This window comes from Musca autumnalis, unplaced genomic scaffold, assembly GCF_047663935.1.
Source record: "Musca autumnalis isolate F117 unplaced genomic scaffold, ASM4766393v1 scaffold_4, whole genome shotgun sequence".
NCBI classification, from domain to species: domain Eukaryota; kingdom Metazoa; phylum Arthropoda; class Insecta; order Diptera; family Muscidae; genus Musca; species Musca autumnalis.
The window spans coordinates 104,974,481-104,980,480 of record NW_027411977.1 but is presented as its reverse complement, the minus strand read 5'-3'; the positions used below and the strand labels follow the sequence as shown (position 1 = coordinate 104,980,480).

General features: G+C 32.3%; 1 pseudogene; it reads right to left on the bottom strand.

Annotated features, from left to right (window-relative positions):
• Positions 1 to 5,595: 5,595 nt before the first annotated feature.
• Positions 5,596 to 6,000, bottom strand: part of LOC141403036 (uncharacterized) — a 1,250,555-nt pseudogene continuing 1,250,150 nt past the window's right edge.

Below are 6,000 nucleotides of genomic sequence, written 5' to 3'. Positions count from 1 at the left end.
TTTAGGTCCTACCGCCTAAAAAAATCAGAATAAAAATCACATCTTTCTTCCCAATAATGGTACTTACGACATTGTAGGTTTTTACCATTTATTGTTTTCTAAAAATTATGTGTGTGTAAACCATAATTCAAAACATGCACAATTTCACCCGTTCCTGTTTACAACCATTTCAACTACTAAGGTTTATCAATATTTTCGGCGGAATCGGCGGAAGATATGGGGGAAAATTTCGACATTGAGTGCCGATTGCTGAGAACTTAAGAAGATTCTACGTTGACTTATACATTAAAAATGAGAAAACGCAAGTATTAGAATCAAATAAAAAGCTTCTAGACAAATCTAGTTGCGCGTCAGGATTAGAGTAACAATTTAAAAACCCTAATTTTTTATTTCAATATGTCAACATCCTTTTGACGCGGTTACATCGAAAATCCGAAAAATATATATATGAAACATAATATGTCAAATGTCTTCTTTAACTTTCTCTTTGAGCATTAAGCTGTGCATTGCATTTTAAATGCAATAATTGGCCAATAATAAAGAAAAACCTGTTTAGTTCAACACATTTTTCCTTATTTTTTTACCATAAATTGGTCATAATTACAGTCTAACTTCTCTATAAAGTAGAACTTGGGGACCAAAGGTAAAATGGTTAATCTGAGTAATAAGAAAACAAACGTGTGCATACGAATAAACAAATATTGAATTTTTATTTAGGAGTGAAATAAGAAATTTTTGATTTTGCTACTTTGCTTCATCAAAAAAGTCATCCCTATGAGCAGTGGGAAAACAAATATGATCGGGAACTTTGTTTCGCAACTATTTCTTAAACTGGGAAAGAAAAGGCAATTCTAAACATATTGCACGATTCATCAGTCTTCGAATCTAAACAAAACCAAATGATAAACTTGCTGATCTCTACAATTTTATCGTAGTTTGCGTTCGATCACCACAAAAAATATTTTAACTGATATTTTTCCTAATAAACCACTGTTTTGTTTTGACACATTGTGTGCGCAATGTAAAAATAAAGTGGACTTCAATAAGAGCGCTGTTGAAAGATATTGTTTTTTAATTCGTTATAGGGAGGTTATTTTGTGTGGGAAATATAACTTGTGCATAAAAAAACTTCTTTATAGAGAAGTATTCGTTATAGGGAAGTTCGTTATATAGAGGTTAAAATAGGTGAGCATGGACTGAAAAAACTGTGTTTTCAATATTTCTTCGTTATAGAGAAAAAATCGTTATTGGGAAGTTCGTTGTAGAGCAGTTCGCGCCATACTTTTTGGGTCCCCTCGTAATAGTACAACATAATGTTCGTCTCATTAGAAAATATAACGTCATCAAAGTACTTTAAAGGGCTTGAAATTTTCTCTGTAGAAAATTCGTTTCCCTATATTTTACGGGGAGAGCAGTGGTTTTTCCTATCCCTTCGTGATAATGCTTTTCTGACTTTTTCACGTAACGCACATATTCCAAAATCGTTTTCAATTACAAAACCAAAATTTGATTCTGATTTGTGGTCTATTATTGATTTCCTAAATTATTTAGTGACGAAAAGTTATAGACTCTACATTTCTGTATACCAAGAACGCCATAATAATTCTTAATTGCAAACAGAACAACTCAATTAAAAACACAACTTTTAAAACATCTTCTTCTAACAAAAACTGTATGGGGTTGGTTTTTGACGGAATCGACATCCTCAGATGTAAAAGAAAATCTTGCAATTTTTCTCAAAAATCTACTTCGAAAAATGTTGAGTATTTTGGTTTGAGTCTGTTGACAGCACTCAACATGAGTAATCCTTTGTCTATACACTTCATTTGTCTATGCCCTTACCATAACCTAACAGTTCTCCGAACTTTACAGTATGTATTGCATTTTTATTTTCCAGGGCTGTGAGAGGGTTGCGCCATATTTTTTGGGTTCCGTCGTAATAGTGCAACATAATTTTCATCTCATCAGAAAATATAACGTCATCAAAGTACTTTTAACGGGCTTGAAATCTTCTTAGTAGCAAATCTGATTCGTTGCTTTATATTTTGCGGGGAGAGAACTTTTTCCTACCAACATTATTTATTGAAAGAATTTTTGTTTTAATTTTAAATTGAAAATCAAAATTTTTACAAATGCATCGTTTGTAATCATTTTTTCTAACTGGACTTTAACGAATGACACCTGTTATGTGAAAACAAAATCAGGATCGGTTTGTCTTTGTCTTTCTATTATTTAGTGGTTTACTATAAAATAAGTGCGCCTAGAAGTAAACAACAAAATTTGAAATTATGTGTGATCTCTTACCGTATCAAGAAGTTATAGCATTGTTAATTTGACACATGTCTTGCAGAGGGCCAACTAAGTGAATAAGTACATAATAATAAGGAAAAATAAGGATTTTTGTTGTTGTTATTTTTGTGGTTCCAGGACGAATTTTCTAAAACCCGGCCTTATCTCGCACATTTGCATCAACAGTGACCCACTGGTAAAATTTCAAGCTCCTCAAGAAATCTACATCCTCAGATAAATGTATAAATGAAAATATTGCATTTTTTTTAAATCGCCTTCGAAAAACGTTGAGTATTGTTGTTTGGGTTGGTTAACAGCATATAACATGATGCGGTGCTCTTGAACCAACATTAAATGAAAGGAGCTTACACCTGGGAATAAAAAAAATCGCCTGAGCGCTTTTTAAATAAATCACGGTCAAAGTTCACATTTTTTGGGGGTTTTTAGGTTTTCACGCCCTATCAAAATGGAGTAAAGAAAATGTTGTAGCATCGAAAATTCTCTGCAAAATTGTCCTTTATGATATTTTTGTAGGTTTTATCATTTTTAAGATATAGATGTTCAGATTAGGAAAATTCACTGACTGTATCGTCTCCATATGAAACAATGTCATGACTGCAATTTCTCTACTTTTACTTATATATCGCAAAAATGGTACAACCCAGGAAAAAATTACGAAATTTTCACAGCTTTTCACATTTTTTTAGTCCCATTTTGACAATACTTGCCGTTTTCAAGCAAACTCGCGAAAACCTAACAAAAAACCTAAAACTGTGACCTGAACTTCTATATCTCAAAAATGGTAAAACCTAGGAACAAATCGAATGAGTAATCCTTTGTCTATACGATTCATTTGTTAACATCGATTTCGTTTTCAGAACAACTCTATTAAAAAGAAAATTTTAAAAACATTTTGTTCTAACAAAAACTGTATGGGTTTAGTTTTTGACGAAATCTGCATACTCAGATGTAAAAGAAAATCTTGCAATTTTTCTCAAAAATCGACTTCGAAAAATGTTGAGTATTTTGGTTTGAGTCTGTTGACAGCACTCAACATGAGTAATCCTTTGTCTATACACTTTATTTGTCTATGCCCTTACCATAACTTACAGTTCTCCGAACTTTACAGTATGTATTGCATTTTTATTTTCCAGGGGTGTGAGAGGGTTGCGCCATATTTTTTGGGTTCCGTCGTAATAGTGCAACATAATTTTCATCTCATCAGAAAATATAACGTCATCAAAGTACTTGAACGGGCTTGAAATCTTCTTAGTAGCAAATCTGATTCGCTGCTTTATATTTTGCGGGGAGAGAACTTTTTCCTAACCCTTCGCGATGAATACTTGTTATGTAATACTTTTCTGCCTTTTTCACGTAACACACATACTCCAAAATCGTTTTCAATTACAGAACCAATCTTTTGTCTCTGGTTTGGGGACTATTATTGATTTCATTAATTATTTAGCGATTTCTTCAAATTACAGATTTTGAAATTGAAAATTGAATAGTTATGGCTGTACATCTCCATATACGATAAAATTCTTAATTGCAAATAAATCGTGGTAATATGCACAATTTTAATGCACTTTCATTGATTTGCAAACATTTAGTTATTACCAAATCAGGTCCATACAGTTTTTTGTTCTTGTTATTTCTGGCCGATTTCTGAGTTTATTCCCCTAATGTTGTCTTCAACAGCAACTCATTTGTTCAACAAACCCAACATTATTTATTGAAAGAATTTTTGTTTTAATTTTAAATTGAAAATCAAAATTTTTACAAATGCATCGTTTGTAATCATTTTTTCTAACTGGCTTTTAACGAATGAAAATCTTTTGTGCGACACCTGTTATGTGAAAACAAAATCAGGATCAGTTTGTCTTTCTATTATTTAGTGGTTTACGATAAAATAAGTGCGCCTAGAAGTAAACTACAAAATTTGAAATTATGTGTGATCTCTTACGATATCAAGAAGTTATAGCATTGTTAATTTGACACATGTCTTGCAGAGGGCCAACTAAGTGAATAATTACGTAATAACAATGAAAAGTAAGGATTTTTGTTTTTGTTATTTTTTGTGGTTCCAGGACGAATTTTCTAAAACCCGGCCGTATCTCGCACATTTGCATCAACAGCGACCCACTGGTAAAATTTCAAGCTCCTAGCTTTAGCAGTTTTGGCTGGGCGTTGATGATGAGTCAGTCAGTCAGTCAATCACTTATCACCAAGCTCATTTATATATATAGATATAGATATCTTACATAGTGTGTAATTGAATATGAAAAATTTTGGGATTTATAAATTTGTTTGCATTCAAATTATTTGAATTTATATTCATTATTATTATTTCTATCGGTATAAAATATGTATATAACCACAATGAACTATTTTCGAAATACCCTGAAAATCACAAAACTGCGTGCATTACCAAGCATATGTGGGGACGATAGATCTTCAATAAACCCACAATCAATGTGAATTTTCCATTTTTTTGGCATATTGTTTAGAAATGTATAATTTAAAAAATTGTTCCCCAAAATCCCAGTAGGGACAAGGGAGGCTTATCGTATACCAATGAATTCATTTTATGTCATTGATATGTGACGTATTTTTATCGCCGAATCCGAAAGGCGTGTACAAGTTGCCACTTGTAGAGAAGTTTTTCATGGCTGAAATAATCAGGAAATATCGGCAGCATTACAAAATTTGATGTGGCCAGGCCTGGGAATCATACCCGGACATTCAGTGTGCAATGCGGTTGCACACAGCTAATTCCTACAGGCTGTGGTGTAGGGTATCACATGGTCGGCTCCGTCCGACTATACCCTTTGCTTACTTGTTGTTATTGTAGTTTTTTTTTATTTGTAATTTTCGTATGAATTCGTTATAATTTTTATTCAAGTCTCTGTAACCCAATGATTACACATGGAAGTAACTTACAGAACGTTGTGTATACATATTATAGTCGAAACTTCAATTTTTTCGAACTGACACTTGCATGTGTAGACGTTCGGAAAAAAATTGAAGTTACTTTCAAAGCACTTACATTGATTACTGACAAGAAAATTTTGTCGGCAGTGAGGTTGTTAGTTGATGTGGCAATGAATATGTGTGAGTGTATTTGTGTTTTTCGAACTGCCACTTGCATGTGTAAACGGGGGGTAAATAGTTTCTTAAAACTGATTGGTAAATGTCTATTTGGATATATATATATATATATATATATATATATATATATAAAACATGAAGTTTTATGACTTTGTTAAATGTTGATTGACAAGAATAGTTTATTTTATTGTTTTTTGCTTAATTTCTGGTCAGCACATTTCTCAAATGTTCTTCATACTCCTCAGCAGTGTAGAATTCTTGTTCTCTGTAAAAACTAAAAGAAAAAAGATATACATTAGAACAATTTGTACATAAAACAATTATTCTATATGCCAATGTACGAGGGCGGTTCGGAAACTTCTTAGCCTATCAATGAAAGAGAATAGTTAGTTTTTCAAAAATATTTTTATTTTTCAATATAATCTCCTGAAACGTCAATACACTTAGTCCAACGCTTTTCTAGCAATTCTATCCCTTGATTAAAATAGTTTTCCTCAAGGTCTTCAAAATAGTGGTTTACAACTGTAATTGCATCTTCATTTGAGGTAAAACGCTTGCCAGCAAGGAATTTTCTTAGATTTGGGAACAAGTAAAAGTCACTGG